This window comes from Camelus bactrianus, chromosome 32 (genome assembly GCF_048773025.1).
Source record: "Camelus bactrianus isolate YW-2024 breed Bactrian camel chromosome 32, ASM4877302v1, whole genome shotgun sequence".
In the NCBI taxonomy this organism is placed as follows: domain Eukaryota; kingdom Metazoa; phylum Chordata; class Mammalia; order Artiodactyla; family Camelidae; genus Camelus; species Camelus bactrianus.
This window is the reverse complement of record NC_133570.1, coordinates 3,248,205-3,265,087: the sequence shown is the minus strand read 5'-3', so window position 1 is coordinate 3,265,087 and position 16,883 is coordinate 3,248,205. Positions and strand designations below refer to the sequence as shown.

Here is a 16,883-nt window from a genome sequence, read left to right as displayed (position 1 = left end):
TGTGTACGCGCGCGCAAAGTGTCACGGGAAGCATTGATTATTTTATATATTTTTTTAAATTTTTATTTTATTTTTTGCATGCACAAGTATTGGTCTAGGAAGCCACTTTTTTTGAGGCGGGAGGTAATTAGGTTTGTTTGTTTATATTAATGGAGGGACTGGGGCTGGAACCCAGGACCTCGTGCGTGCTAAACGCATGCCCTGCCACTGAGCTACACCCTCCCTCTCCTAGGGAAATACTTTTAAACCTACTGGTTCTCTTTTTATATGACTTCCTTTTTTATACGACAAGCTTTTTAAAAAATCTTTTTCTTTTTATTTTAATCTTTTTCCAGTGCACGCTTTCTACCACGCACCAGCAACGTTCTCGGCTCGGTGCGCTCCTGGGGCGGGCCCCGCACCATTGAATTTGCTCCTGTGCAGCGCTTCCCTGGGAAAACAGATGACCTCTTATTTTAAGAGGGAAGGGGGCTTGTTGTCCTGGTCACCTTATGCCGAGCACGCGGCTGCATCGTAGCCAAGGCTCATCCACTGTTTGTGTCAGGAGTCACTGAAGAAGTCCCTGCCATCAGGGTACAGTAGGAAGGAACCGCTCGTAAAACCCAAAGGGCCTCCGTTTTCCTAAAGCACACGGGCATGAGGGCATAGACTCGGGTCTATTCCACCTTCGAAGAAGCTTTAAAAAGACCCTCCCCATCATTGGCAGTGTCATTTGTGGATGCACCGCTGCACAGCAGAGACATCCGTTCTGGGTGCCCAGGAATTCATGTCCATTCATTTGGGGAACTTCTCCAGCCGTCTCTTCTAGACGGGTCCTTGCTGATTAACCTTTGGGAAGTCTCCATCCCGCGGGCCACTTGGGCGTGGCCAGGCGGCCACGATGCTGAGAAACGCTGCAGGGGCATTCTGACCACGGTGGCTTCTCACATACTTGGGTCTGCAGCGCGTTCTTGGCCGTCTGTCTTTTCCAGAAACGCTCTTGAGTGTGCTCAGCCTTGCCTGCAGCCGTTTGCGCGCACTCACCTCTCCAGGTGAGCAGGTCCTCTCACTGGTCAGGGACTGACGCGGGTGTGAGGGCTGCGATGTGTTTCAGTGTCAGGCACTGGGGAGCTTTTCTCTGTTCCCTCATTTCTCTCACAAATAAAGGACTCGGGGTCCTGAGGACAAAGCTTGGCTCCCTCTTCTGATGTGTTGGGTAATAGACCCAGGGAATCCGCAGGTAGACTGCAGCGATAAAACCCCAGGGGGCAGCAACTCGCATTGCTAAACGGAGGGCTTTCCTTCAGATATTTTTGCCCAATGAAATTCTAATGATTTATTTTCCTCAATTTAATTGTGCAACCTTCAGAAATCTCAAAGTTACGAAATGACCCCTGCCCACCCAGAAGTCGTTGCCTTTGAAAATAAGAAACATTTTCATAGCTTTTATTCGAGAGTTCTGGTAATAAATGTGTCTGATGACTTCGTTCCCCCAAAGTATGCGACTTTATTTACATCCTAGAAGATATTCACTGGAGACTTTTGAAAACATAAAATCCTTCATAGGAATACCAGGCTTTTAATAGGACCTCCTTATAAATTCTAGTTTCCAAAGTTGGCATTTATTAGATGCCTCAAACATGATTTTATGCTGCAGCTTGGATTATGCATAAGCTTCATGTTTGATTTCTTTTTCTTTGAGATTAAAGGTGACAGATGACAGTTAGGAGAGGGTGTTGTTAAAATATCTTCTCTTTGCAGCTCACTCACAGTAGATTGACAGCCCAAAGAACTAAGAAAAATATACAGTAAAAAGGGACTGATTATGCAGATGTTGTAAACACACTTCCCGGAATATCAGGCAGGTGAAGCTCACGGTTACGGGGGAAGGTGTTTGGGAAGAGGATGCTGGCAAAGGAAGAAACGAGATGAAATACTGGGCAAATACAGGGAATTTCAGGTCTGCCAGGACTGTATGAGAAAGGAAAATAATGATTTTTGTTTAAGGTAGGGGACAAAGAAGATAAATAAAATTAATATTTAATGCTTCTATTTTATTAGTGAGTTGCTCTGGTTGCACATTTTCAGCGTGGCTTTCGGCTCACGCCGTCCTGTCTGAGTGTATGATGTCTGGCCGGGCTGAACCAGTTCCGAGATGCAGCAGGAGAGGGAGGGAGGACCAGGATCCCTGCAGGTGGTCCAGCCCCGGCCACTGCTGGCTATGTGACCGCGGGCAAGTAGCGGGGGCTGCGACTTCCCAAGTGGGATTAGCGATCCCAGCCTCGAGAGCCTTGCGGGAGGGCAGGGACACGGCGAGGGAAGAGGTACAGGTACAAATAGTGACTAGGAAAAGTTCACTGTAAAAGTGACTTAAAATATTAAAGCGTTGTATCCATGGAAGGTCAGATCTGACTTTCCCCAAAGCTCATCTGTCTTCTCCACTGCCCCCAGCAGGTACGCAGTACGTATTTGCTGTGTAAATAAATATAAATACGTATTTATTTGCATGTGTGTGGACAGATGGACGGATCCATCATCAGAGCCGGCACACCCATATTTAAGGCCCTCGACACACCTCCCTCATGGTCACACTACATGGCCGAGAGCAAGACACATGGCAGTTTGGTCCCTCCCTGGTGGCTGCTTCCAGTGATGTCATTCTATAAACGGACCAGCAGTGGTATCTGGGCGACAGCCCGCCATCTTGGCCACCACGTGGTGTGTTTGTTGAACCCTGAGTCAGGTCCAGTACTCTGCTTCCGTACTGTGCTGTCTGTGTTAATCTGTGTGTGTGTGTGTGTGTGTGTAATGAAATCGGATCCCTGTTTTCACAAAGCTTGAAAATACATAGTCACCCCAGTAATTTCCTTTCTAGTTTGTATAATTACTCCCTCTTTCTCTTCTTCACTAAAACGTTCACCATCCGTGTCTGGTCTCCGACAGACAGAACGTTCACATTCAGTAGTTGTTACATTTATTCCATTAAGGTTTTAAAATTTAAATGCATTGGGTGGGATTAGTTATGCGGGATGGACACAAGGGATTCGCAGAACTGGAATAAAGAGGGTACGCTGGGCGAGGCAGGTGCATAGCCGCCCCAGAAACTGAAACCTTGGCAGAAATCCCATTCCAGGAATTAGCTAGAAAAGGAAAGATCTTGTCCATGGAATGGACCGGAAGAGTGTTCAGCTGCTTGGTTCCTGCCCTAAAGGAGCATCCTGTCCTAAAGGGACATCGGCATAGATGAATGTTGGCGTCATGAGAGTTTCACGGCACCCATTGTACCCATAGTTCATTCATTCGAATGTGAGAAATTGAGGGGCCGTCAGAAAAGAGACCACGCACCAGGAAGCCACAAGGGAAACAAAGCCGGAGATGACGCAGGGCGTGACCTTTTTCTACCCTCAACTCAAAGCACAGCGTCCCCTTTGGGGATCAGCACCATTTGCATAACAAGACTCTTAGCATCCATCAGTGTATGAAGCGCCTTTAAAGGAGTCCGGCCTCTCTTGGCTCATTTGCCATTTAACATCTGCCTCACCCATCATTATGTAAACAAATTCCAACCTGGCAAAGTTGGTTCAAAGGAGGCAAACCGCTAATTTGCCAATAGTATGGATTTGCAATTTGTCATTATGTTTCATAAATTCAAGCAGAAGTCCATCAGATTACAGCAATTACTAGTAAGAATGAAAGGCATTGGTTTCAATTATGAAAAATAAAATTTAACCTAATAAAAAAACGCCCAATACTGGAGTTAAGACTCTGCTTTTCACTCTTTTTAGAAATTACAGTATCAGCATAAATATTCACTACAAACAAGACCCTTGAGACACAGGGGGAGTTTTCCAGGCTTAAATCTACCCGTGTTTCTTTGGCACATTTAGCTGAGAATGTGAGCCGGGGAAATGCATGTGATTTTATTCCGTGGGCTTTGATTATGTAATAAAGGGCAAAGGCCTGGGAAATGTTCACACTCTGCTTCTCCGTGTTGGAATCACTTTAACTCTGCCTGCCTCCGTTTTCCTACACAGATATGAAAGAAAATTCCCAACTGCTCACTTAAAAAATACGTGTGCACACGTTCGTTTTTATTGCAGGCTTAGCCACCAGTTTGTTTTGAGCTCATCATCATTCCCCAGGGGTCTCCTCTCCCTTCACCTGCCCCCGAGGGGTATAATATTTCTCCTTCATTGATCTAGCTCCAGAATCTAACATGGCCTGTCCCGCCCTTCCTTCTGTGATGCGTGACCTCTTCCTGGAACTTGGGGAGTTATGACGTCTCCTCACTGCTCTCCCAACCCTTACTATCCCTCTGCCCTAAGTCAGCCCCAACCTTAACCCCAAAGTAACCCCCCCTTCATATTGTAGACACTTTTGGGGATGCCTCCTTGCCATTTAATTGCATAAAATCATTAGCTAGTGTGCAAATATGGAGAAGAAGTGTCAAAAGAACCAGAGAGGTCATTTCTTTGAAAACCAAGTTGAAAGTATTGGAAAAACTATATAAAGATAAACTACTAAAAAATCATTTTACCAAATTAAGTATACAGAGATGAACTTGATATATTTTTTAAGTCGTAAAAATGCAGAGATTCTCGACTCAGATTGCTTCACAACATTCTCTTATTTCTTGCCACTTTAAAGAAATAGAGGAGGGAAGGGCTAAGTTAGGAGTTTGGGATTAACAGATACACACTACTATACATAAAAGAGATAAACAACGAAGACCTGGCATATAGCAGGGAACTACATTCAATACCTTGTAATAACCTATAATGGAAAAGAATACTTATATATATGTATGATTGAATCCCTCTGCTGTACACCTAAAACACACAACATTGTAAATCAACTACACTTCAATTGAAAAAAAGAAAAAAGAAATAGAAGCTGGGAATTATGGGTGGTTTACGTTGAATATGGCACAGGACTTCCAGTCGGCACATGTGCTGATGTGAAGAGACAAGGCCTTCCCTCCTGCAGGGCCGAAGTTCCCTGGAAGGCAGGTCGGAGGAAGGACTTGGGTGCAGGTGGTCCTTCGTGGAAGTCTGGTTGGGAGAGGGAGGTTGTCAGTTTCCTGAGAACATCTCTGCTTTGCTGTGTTTCTTCCTCTTTGTTATCTTTTGTCTCCATCTTTACAAGGCCTGTCTCTGTCGTGGTGACAATAGTCATTTCAAAATCAATGACTGAGCACAGCCGTCTGCAAATCTGAGTCAGCACTTGGCATGGGTCAAGGAGAGATGCTTGAAAAAATAGCTATGAAGCGCTGGTGTGGCTTTTATGTTTTTCAAAAGGGACGTTATTTCCTAGGTCTGCATTATTATGGTAGAGTAGCCAATTGTTTCCGAATATAAAAGAGCATTTTAAAAAGTTGGACGTCGTTTGATTCAAGTGTGGCCGAGAGAAAACATTTTCTGTCTCTTGATCACCAAAAGATGGTATTTCTTCCAAGGAAATATCCAAGCAGTCCACATTTTGTTTTCTAAAGAAGAATATTGGCTTTCGCCTCAAGTGTTTTCCAAAGGAGATGCTGCGAACGTTCTCTGAGAATTGAGTGTTTTTCTCTGAGCTATGACGGCCAAATGTTTTAAAGATAGTTATATGAAACTTCAAAGCAGTGCAGTGCCCCCTGGTGGGGTAACTAGTACCAAGTCCACCCGTGATGTGAGCACCTCCCTTTTGCAGATGGCTCGAGAAAGCTCTCACCGCCCATTAACCCCAAAGATGCACCAACAAACTTCGACAATAATAACCAAATAGCCAGAGTTTCCAAATCACTTTCCCGGATAGGCAATAAAGTTAAAATGTTTGCCAAAACGTTGTTACCACGTAAGACTCATGCCACCCGAAATCAGACTCATGTATTTTCTGCCGAATTAAGAAATGTGAATTCCGCTTGCAGCTTTCTGTGACTCAGATAGGCATTTATCGATTCCTCTGAACTCTGCTCATTTCTCTGTAATATCTTTACTTCGTCTATCATAGTAAAAGTGTTTCTGGCAATGGTCTGTCTCTGGGGAACAGTAAATGGGGTTAAGATGATCAAAACCAGTAATTAGAAGCAGATTCATTTTTATGTGTTTGGCAAACCTTGCCTTTTGATAGAATTAGACATCTTGTCACATCTGAAATCAATGATAATTAGAAATGATGGATTATTTGCAAGAAAGCACAGCAAAGGCAGCCACTAGGCCTGCTTCCAAATTTAGAATAAATGCGTGAACAATTTAATAGTGACCAGTTATCTGTGAAATCTCTTCAATGTGTCAGGACTGCTGGTGGCATGGGATTTATTAGAGTAAGTCATGTAAAGTAGAATGAAATAGATTAAGTCCTTTTTATGAAATTAATGGTACCCATTAGACTGGGAGCTCCCAAGTCAAGGTTGGAGTTACCCTCTTTACAGATCCTCCCACTCTGAGTTGTCATTGGGGTCTTTAAGCTCTCATGCTGCAGACAAGCCTGTGGCTCAAATTAAAACAGCCACCAAGAATGATAAAGATTTAGAGAAGTGGTGATCAAGGGTCCTTAGATGTCTGCAGCTGTATTGTAAGATCCAGCGTTGGTGTGTTAGCCTGGGTCTTCAGAGAGCAGAGACCAAGATGGAATGTGATAAGAGATTGATTAGGGGAAATACTTTTTGGGAAAGTTGGCAGGAAGCTGGGGAAGGTGGGAAAAGTCTTCAAATCAGCAAGTCCAACTGTGAACAAAAGAGGGAAGGACGGGTGAGTGGAGGCATCTAGAACTCCAGGAAGTCTGGAACATTTGTAAATGTCCACTGGGAACCCTCAAGCCAAAGTCACCATCAAAGAAGCCCGGGTCTTCAGGGCAGCCTGTCTTCGTGTCTGGCCGGGTGGCCCCTGGGGGGCGGGGCGGTCCTCGGGGGGCGGGGCGGCCCTTGGGAGGAGGGGCGGCCCCGGGAGGCGGGGCGGCCCCTGGGGGGCGGGGCGGTCCCGGGAGGCGTGGTCTCAGCGCAGACCTGGTGGGGCCTCCAGGGGGCAGCAGCAGGGCCTTGGTCTGTCACACGCTCTTCGGGGCCACCACTGTCGGCCCTTTGCAGCCCACAGACCTCCTGCTCTGTGCACGTGTGGGGCGAGTCTCCCACCCGGTCCCCGTGGGACTCTCCGGGGCCGGGAGGGAGGCAGGGAGAGGGCTGCGTGGTGTTCAGTGGCTTTTACCAGATGTTCCATGTAATTAATTTCACATCAGCTGATCGTGGCAGTTTTTCTTGTGTTTCCCAATATTTATCCTTCTGCACCCTGTCGTTCCTTGTTTTCGCTTTGTTTACTTGTCGCGTTGGTTAGGAACGCTTGCAAAACGTGGAATGTTATTAGTGACGGAGAAGTTGCCTGACGCTTCTTTCTAAGCTTCGAGCGGGTACTGGCGTGGAGTGAAGAAATTGGCATTATTTCTAGACCATTGAGGGTATGGGACTTTTTAATGTTTTATTTTCAGTTTCCTTTGTTTTGGGGGAATTTAAACCAACGCATTTTAGCAGTCTACTGACGTGATTGTAAGCTCTGTCTGCTTTTCATCAATTTTACATCAGTAGATTTTACTGGGGTTTTACATCCCTGAGAGAAGTCACCTTCGGTCACAGGGAATAACTTGTAATACACTAAAAGGATCTGATCTTCTGATAGGATTTAACCCTGGTTACCTGTTTTATAGATAAAAAGGATTACTCCCTCAGATTCTTCTAAACCATTGATTTTCCTCACTTTGTTGAGCGTGCTTTGTGGTCTGTGCTGACCCAGGAGACCCCTCGCTGCTTTCCTGTCTGAGATAATCCCTTCTCCTGTTGACACTGACGTTCCTCGGGGGGCTCCTTCCCCCCCCCCGAGGACACAGGTTTCTCTGAAGCCTTTAGGTCATGGCTGGCTTGTGTCCTACATCTGTCCGCTCATCAGTTGGCCGGTGACAAGCGAGGTGGCATTCTGCTTCTCCTCAGCACTTTTTCCAGAACGAGGCGTCCATCTCCCCTAATATGCTCCAGCTTTGAAACTGCTTGTATGTCACCCCTCCCGTTCTTTGCTGCAGGCACCTGGTTCATCCCTCCCCGGTTCTGGAAGTTTCTTACATTGCTGCTATTCTCCATGCTATCGAATATCAAATTTTCATACATGTCTGGGAAGTTAAATTTCTGTTGGTCACTCAGCCATTAAAAAAAAAAAAAATGAAATAATGTATTTGCAGCAACATGGATGGACCTAGAGATGATCATGCTAAGTGAAGTAAGTCAGACAGAGAAAGACAACTATATGATATCATTTTATATGTGGAATCTAGAAAAAGTACAAATGAACTTATTTACAAAACAGAGACTCACAGACATAGAAAGCAAACTACCAAAGGGGGAAGAAGGGGAGGGTAAGTTGGGAGTTTGGGATAAGCAAATACAAAGTACTATGTATGAAAGAGATAAACGAGGTCCTACTGTAGAGCACAGGGAACTATGTTCAATAGCTTGTACTAACCTACAGAGAAAAAGAATATGAAAAAGAATGTGTATGTGTGTGTATAACTGAGTCACTGTGCTGTACACCTGAAACTAACACAACATTGTAAATCCACTCTACTTCAATTAAAAAAAAAAGAAAAAAATACCCATTGGTCGTTGTGACCACCCTTGTCCCCATCCCCCACTCCTAATTACTACAAAGAAAGAATGCAAGAAATCCCCCCCCCCATTTTTTTTGTTTTCATTGTAATAATCATTTCAGTTATTCTGGGCTTGGCAGAGTTGATCCTGGGGATCCATCTTCATTGCAAGAGAACATTATTTAAGCGAATTTGCACGAGTGCTGGAATGTATGAAAAGCGTGACCGCCTCTCCGGCAGAGGCACGCCGTGTGCTTGGGCACAAGCCAGGGCTGCAGGGTCCGGAGGAGAGTGCTGATGCTGTGGAAGTGGCGGTGATCCTAGGACCTACCCCATCTGTTGCTGTCAAGCATAACGTAGGATCTGTTGAAGTGTGCAGCCCGCTCCACGGAACACGGGAGACATTTACTAAGTGATGGCGGACTTTATGATGATTTATGAAATTCTGGCAATCTGAGTGGTATCACCCAGGGATGTTAATTAAGATTAAAGCACCTAATATAGAGAAAGAGAGGAAGACTCAGTATAAAGCAATGGCTGTCCCACACCACCTTTAGGTAACTCAGGTTACTCTCCGCTGGTTCTCTGCCTTTCTGATGCTTCCTTTCTCTTTGCAAATCCATGTCATATACCTCAGGTGGGATTTGGGGAACAAAAATATTTTAAAAAGGAATATATGCTGCTCTTTGAGCAAAAAAAAAATTGGGGGGCTGGCAGTGATTGTCCCCAACCTTTAATTGGTCAAATTCTTGGGAGTAAAGCTATTGCAAATAGTGTTGGCAGTTAGCAATGCCCAGCTGATTTCTGTGGAAGTTTTAAAAAGTCAGCGTGTGACATTATTCTGATAGAGAAGACAGACACACACAAAACCCCGAACTACTCTTCAGAGAAAAAAAAAACCAATAAATGACTTTGTGACTTCTCTCCGGTAATGTTTCCTGGTCTTTCTTTCTAGTAAACCTTGAAAGAAAGCAAGAAAAAAAAAAAAGAAAAAAAGGACACCTCTCCTTGAATTAGCATCTACCAGGTAATATGACAACCAGTTCAAATCAACATTACTAAAAAAAAATTTTTTTTAAGTTAAAATGCCACAAATAGGAACAGATCAATACTGTAAAATGTCCTCGTTTCTCTCTGTAATTGATACACCCATTTTAGAATTTCAAAAATATCACAAGCATTGAATAAAGCTTTGAGAGGGAAAAAATGGATCAATGGGAACAACACGCCTGGCTTATTTTATAAGGAAGCTAGAGGCGCTACAAATTGGTTGCGTGGTGCCCTGCCGGAGCCAGCAGGCAAATCAGCAGGTCCTGATGGCGCGGCTGAGAGACTGAGAAAGAAAGAGACAAGACAAAGAGTGGGGTCGAGAGGGACGCACTTCAAGCCTGCAAGACGCTAGGCTAAAAGTCGCCGCCCGCTTTATTTTTCAAGTTACTTATATACTATTTCTACTTTTATTGATTTACTACATGTCCAGTTGTAAAAGACAAATGTCTCAATCTTTAAGGTTTACATTTTCTAGCAAAACATTTTAACTATAGCTTTTAAGATCCTTATCACTCCGGCCATAAACTAGATCCTACTTACCTAAATTCCTTAACCTCTCTGAAGCAGAGCATCTTAAAGAAAAACATTTGGTGGCTATATATCTTTATTAACTCTCGGGGTGGCGGGACAGGGAATGTCTCTTTGATCATTCCCAGAGCCCTGCTTCCAGCACTTTAAGGTTTTTAGGCCTTTTGTCTTTGCTTTCAGCCCTCAGGTTATGAGGTGGCTCCCCGCAGTGCCCCACATGTTGAAAAATCCTTGTCAATATCGCTGTCTCTATAAAATCATAGAACAGGATGGGGAGTGCTTGGGAAACATCAGTGTTGCCACAGGGCTATGCAAATGTTTCACATCGATACACATAGATCACCTGTGTTGCATACAGCACGTGCACGTGCACATGCTACGGAGATTGTACACGGTTATACTCCCGCACCCAGAGGATCGCTTTACCAAAAGAACGAATGCAGCGGGTGTGAAACCAGTCTGGGGAAAGCTCAGTCTCCGGCTGAGCCCCAGGAGCCTTCCCTAATATCTGTGAGGTTGCTTTCATGTACCGATGATATTCGGGGTTGGACCGGTTGCCCGGAAAGTTAACCACGGCTACGTTTGATGGGCATGTACTGTGAGTCATGAATGTGGGGTCCTCGGCACGTGCCCCGGTGATTTCTAGAACCTGCTTTGACTTTGTGTCCTTCATCCCCGGAAATGTATTTTTTAAAAAAGATTTAAAGGGGGAGGGTACAGCTCAGTGGTAGAATGCATGCCTACCATGCACAAGGTCCTGGGTTCAGTCCCCAGTACCTCCACTTAAAGAAATAAAACCTAATTACCTCCCCCTCAAAAAAAGGAAGAGACAAGTAAGCAAATAATAAATAAATAAATAAAATAAAACAATGTTTAAAAGCAATGGCAAAAAAATAGATTTAATTTTTTTTATTGAGATTCATTTTGATTTTATTTTTATTAATAGAGTAAAAAGAACTCCTACTCCTGGCCATAATGAAATAATAGGACCAAAACCTTCCTGGTTTAGAGAACTTAAATAAATGGGAAAAGTATATATATGAAACAAGACTGTTATTTTTTAACACTGTTATTACGTTATGATTCCTGTACAGTAAACTACACATGTGTCAGATGTACGATTTGATGAATTTTGATAGAGGTACACAGCCATGAACCCACCACCACAATCAGGACAGCGAACAGCTCCATCACTCCCCAAGAGGTCCAAATTTTGAATTCCCCATTTATCCCTTCCCAACCCCTACGCATCCTGGTAACCATAAGTTTACTCTCTATGTCTGCGAGTCTGAAATGAGAATTTTAGACATTGGGCATCAGATATCAGGGCAGTGACCACTGAGAGATGAGGAATAAGTGAGGAGAGCCCTGGAGTGAGTAACTGTTTTAACTTGCTGCCTGGAGAGGCTTTCCGGGCTGGAAGGTGGAAAAGGAAACTCAGGCAGAACCCAGGTAGCTCCCAGTTGAGGAGCCAGAGTTAGGAGCCCAGAGAGACAAAATCCCCGAGACAAGAGAGAGCGACAGGAATTCAGCATCCATCTGCCAGACACACCGGCCGCGTCTGCACTGTGCAGCACACGCAGGCGTGAACACAGCCTCCATCACAGACCTGTATCGCTCCTAGAGGAGAATTCAGGAGAAAACTTTGTGACCTGAAGGAAAGCATAGTTTTCTTTACTACACTATTGAAAGAATGATTCACTGTAGATTAAAAAAAGGATACTGCACTTGACTTAATAAAAATTAAGGTCTGCTATTCAAAAAACACTGTTAGGAGAATGAAGCAGGGGACAAGGTAGCTCCATGGTAGAGTGTGTGCTTAGCGAGCACGAGGTCCTGGGTTCAATCCCCAGTACCTTCAAAAGAGAGAGAGAGAGAGAAGGAACAGAGAAGAGTTCAGCTGGGGTAAATGTCTGTGAATTGTACGTCTCTGATGAAGGACTTGGATCCAGAATATATAAAAACTACCCCCCTCAGTAATATAAAGTCACATAGGCTAATAAAAAATGAAAAGGATGCGAAATAAAGCTGTAAAGACACTAAACATTATTACCCACAAGGGAAATGCAAATTAACACCGCGATGAGATACACTACGCTCCTGTTAGAATAGCTGAAGTTAAAAAGGTTGACTGGACAAAATATTGGAGAGGCTACAGAGCAACTGAAACACTCCTAGTGGGGATATAAAAATGTGATTTCTTTGGAATACTTTGGAAACAGTTTGGCAGTTTCTTTAAAAAGTTAAATAAACACCTCCCTATGACTTAGCTCTCCTTGCCCCAAAGTATTTACCCAAGAGAAATTAAAGCACATGTCCATACTTCTGCTTTCATTTTATGTGGATGATTACAGCATAAATTTACTTGCAACAGCCGAAAACTTGAGCCATCTTAAATGTCCATCAACAAACAGATACACTGTAGTATATCCATACGATGGAGTACTACTCAGCAGTAAAAAAGGAATGAGCAGTTGCCACATCCAGTAGCATAAATGGATAACCAAATACTCTGAATGAAAGAAAGCGTTTTTTTGAAATGACTACATAGTGGGATTCCAGTTATGTAAAATTATGCAAATATAAACTAATCTATAGTGACAGACAGCCAATCAGTGGTTGCCTGGAGTAGGAGGGAAGAATTACAAAGGGACATAAAGTAACTTTTGGAACTAAGGGGGATGCTCAATATCTTGACTGTGGTAGTGTTTTTTTTTTTTAAACATTTTTTATTGATTTATAATCATTTTACAATGTTGTGTCAAATTCCAGTGTTCAGCACAATTTTTCAGTTATTCATGGACATATACACACTCATTGTCACATTTTTTTCTCTGTGAGTTATCATAACATTTTGTGTATATTTCCCTGTGCTATACAGTGTAGTCTATTCTACAATTTTGAAATCCCAATCTATCCCTTCCCACCCTCCACCCCCCTGGTAACCACAAGTCTGTATTCTCTGTCTGTGAGTCTATTTCTGTCCTTTATTTACGCTTTGTTTTTGTTTGTTTGTTTGTTTTTGTTTTTGTTTTTTAGATTCCACATATGAGTGATCTCATATGGTATTTTTCTTTCTCTTTCTGGCTTCCTTCACTTAGAATGACATTCTCCAGGAGCATCCATGTTGCTGCAAATGGCATTATGTTGTCAGTTTTTATGGCTGAGTAGTATTCCATTGTATAAATATACCACCTCTTCTTTATCCAGTCACCTGTTGATGGACATTTAGGCTGTTTCCATGTTTTGGCTATTGTAAATAGTGCTGCTATGAACATTGCGGTGCAGGTGTCATCCTGAAGTAGATTTCCTTCTGGATACAAGCCCAGGAGTGGGATTCCTGGGTCATATGGTAAGTCTATTCCTAGTCTTTTGAGGAATCTCCACACTGTTTTCCATAGTGGCTGCACCAAACTGCATTCCCACCAGCAGTGTAGGAGGGTTCCCCTTTCTCCACAGCCTCTCCAGCGTTTGTCATTTGTGGATTTTTGAATGACGGCCATTCTGACTGGTGTGAGGTGATACCTCATTGTAGTTTTGATTTGCATTTCTCTGATAATTAGTGATATTGAGCATTTTTTCATGTGCTTTTTGATCATTTGTATGTCTTCCTTGGAGAATTGCTTGTTTAGGTCTTCTGCCCATTTTTGGATTGGGTTGTTTATTTTTTTCTTATTGAGTCGTATGAGCTGCTTATATATTCTGGAGATCAAGCCTTTGTCGGTTTCACTTGCAAAAATTTTCTCCCATTCCGTAGGTTGTCTTCTTGTTTTATTTCTGGTTTCCTTTGCTGTGCAGAAGCTTGTAAGTTTCATTAGGTCCCATTTGTTTATTCTTGCTTTTACTTCTTCTAGGAGAAAATTTTTGAGATGTATGTCAGATAATGTTTTGCCTATGTTTTCCTCTAGGAGGTTTATTGTATCTTGTCTCATGTTTAAGTCTTTAATCCATTTTGAGTTGATTTTTGTATATGGTGTAAGGGAGTGTTCTAGCTTCATTGTTTTACATGCTGCTGTCCAGTTTTCCCAACACCATTTGCTGAAGAGACTGTCTTTATTCCAATGTATATTCTTGCCTCCTTTGTCAAAGATGAGTTGACCAAAAGTTTGTGGGTTCATTTCTGGGCTCTCTATTCTGTTCCATTGGTCTGTATGTCTGTTTTGGTACCAATACCATGCTGTCTTGATGACTGTAGCTCTACAGTATTGCCTGAAGTCTGGGAGAGTTATTCCTCCAGCCTCTTTCTTTCTCTTCAGTAATGCTTTGGCAATTCTAGGTCTTTGATGGTTCCATATGAATTTTATTATGATTTGTTCTAGTTCTGTGAAATATGTCCTGGGTAATTGGATAGGGATTGCATTAAATCTGTAGATTGCCTTGGGCAGTGTGACCATTTTAACAATATTGATTCTTCCAATCCAAGAGCATGGGATATCTTTCCATTTTTTAAAGTCTTCTTTAATTTCCTTCATCAATGGTTTATAGTTTTCTGTGTATAATTCTTTCACCTCCTTGGTTAGATTTATTCCCAGATATTTTATTACTTTGGGTGCTATTTTAAAGGGGATTGTTTCTTTACTTTCTTCTTCTGTTGATTTATCGTTAGTGTAAAGAAATGCAACTGATTTTTGAACGTTAATTTTGTAACCTGCTACCTTGCTGAATTCTTCAATCAGCTCTAGTAGCTTTTGTGTGGACCTTTTAGGGTTTTCTATATATAGTAACATGTCATCAGCATATAATGACACTTTTACCTCTTCTTTTCCAATTTGGATCCCTTTTATTTCTTTCTCTTGCCTGACTGCTGTGGCTAGGACTTCCAGGACTATGTTGAATAGGAGTGGTGATAGTAGGCATCCTTGTCTTGTCCCAGATTTTAGTGGGAAGCTTTTGAGTTTTTCACCGTTGAGTACTATGCTGGCTGTAGGTTTGTCATATATAGCTTTTATGATGTTGAGATATGTTCCCTCTATACTCACTTTGGCGAGAGTTTTTATCATAAATGGGTGTTGAATTTTATCAAATGCTTTTTCTGCATCGATGGAGATGATCATGTGGTTTTTGTCCTTTCTCTTGTTGATGTGATGTATTACACTGATTGATTTGCGTATGTTGAACCAGCCTTGTGTCCCTGGGATGAACCCCACTTGGTCATGATGTATAATCTTTTTTATGTGTTGTTGGATTCTATTTGCTAAAATGTTGGTGAGGATTTTGGCGTCTATGTTCATCAGTGATATTGGCCTATAATTCTCTTTTTTTGTAGTGTCTTTGCCTGGTTTTGGTATCAGGGTGATGGTGGCTTCATAGAATGAGTTTGGGAGTATTCCCTCCTTTTCAATCATCTGGAAGAGTTTGAGAAGGACTGGTATGAGTTCTTCTTTGTATGTTTGGTAGAATTCCCCAGTGAAGCCGTCCGGTCCTGGACATTTATTTGTAGGGAGGTTTTTAATTGCTATTTCTATTTCCTTTCTAATGATCGGATTGTTCAAGTGTTCAGATTCTTCTTGATTCAGTTTTGGTGGACAGTATGTTTCCAGAAACTTGTCCATCTCCTCTAGGTTATCCAGTTTGGTTCCATATAGTTTTTCATAATATTCTCGTATGATATTCTGTATTTCTATTTTGTTTGTTGTAATTTCTCCATTTTCCTTTGTTATTTTGCTAATTTGTGCTCTCTCTTTTTTCTTCTTTGTGAGTTTGGCCAGAGGTTTGTCGATTTTATTTACTTTTTCAAAAAACCAGCTTTTGGTTTGGTTGATTTTTTCTATGGTCTTGTTAATCTCTATTGTATTAATTCCTCTCTGATCTTTATTATTTCCTTCCTTCTGCTGCTTTTTGGGGCTTTTTGTTCTTCTTTTTCTAATTCATTCAGGTTAAATTGTTTATTTGAGATTGTTCTTCTTTTTTGAGGAAGGCCTGTATCGCTATAAACTTCCCTCTTAGCACTGCCTTTGCTGTGTCCCATAGGTTTTGAGTGGTTGTGCTTTCATTATCATTTGTCTCAAGGTATTTTTTAATTTCAGCTTTGATTTCCTCATTGATCCATTGTTTTTTCAATAACATATTGTTTAATCTCCATGCTTTCCTTTTTTTCTCCTTTGTTTCTCTGTTGTTGATTCCCAGTTTCATGGCATTGTGGTCAGTAAAGATGCTTGAGATAATTTCTATCTTCTTAAAATTGTTGAGGTTTCTTTTGTGCCCAAGTACATGATCGATCCTGGAAAATGTTCCATGTGCACTTGAAAAGAATGTATATCCTATTTTGGGGGGGTGTAATGCTCTGAAAATATCCACCAAATCTAGTTTTTCTATTGTAGTATTTAATTTCTCTGTTGCCTTGTTTATTTTCTGTCTGGAAGATCTGTCTAGTGACGTTAATGCAGTGTTAAAATCTCCAACTATGATTGTATTCCCATCAATATCCCCCTTTATCTTTGTTAGTAATTCTTGTATGTACTTAGGTGCTCCTATATTGGGTGCATATATATTAACGAGTGTAATATCCTCATCATGTATCACTCCTTTAATCATTATAAAATGTCCTTCTTTATTTTTCTTTATGGCCTTTGTTTTAAAGTCTATTTTGTCTGAAATCAGTACTGCAACACCTGCTTTTTTGGCTTTTCCATTTGCATGGAATATCCTTTTCCATCCTTTCACTCTCTATCTATATGTGTCCTTGTCCCTAAAGTGGGTCTCTTGTATGCAGCATATTGAAG

The 16,883-nt window shown here is 42.1% G+C and overlaps 1 long non-coding RNA gene across 2 annotated transcripts in view; it reads left to right on the top strand.

Annotated features, from left to right (window-relative positions):
* LOC123614927 (uncharacterized) overlaps window positions 1-16,883 on the top strand; it is a 135,238-nt gene that overhangs the window by 79,210 nt on the left and 39,145 nt on the right. The window contains exon 5 of one of the 2 annotated variants that reach the window (XR_012503580.1): window positions 9,539-9,610. The exons of the other annotated variant lie outside the window; for it this stretch is intronic. This is a non-coding gene — a long non-coding RNA (uncharacterized LOC123614927). The remainder of the gene's footprint in view (window positions 1-9,538; window positions 9,611-16,883) is intronic. 2 annotated transcript variants of the gene reach the window in all.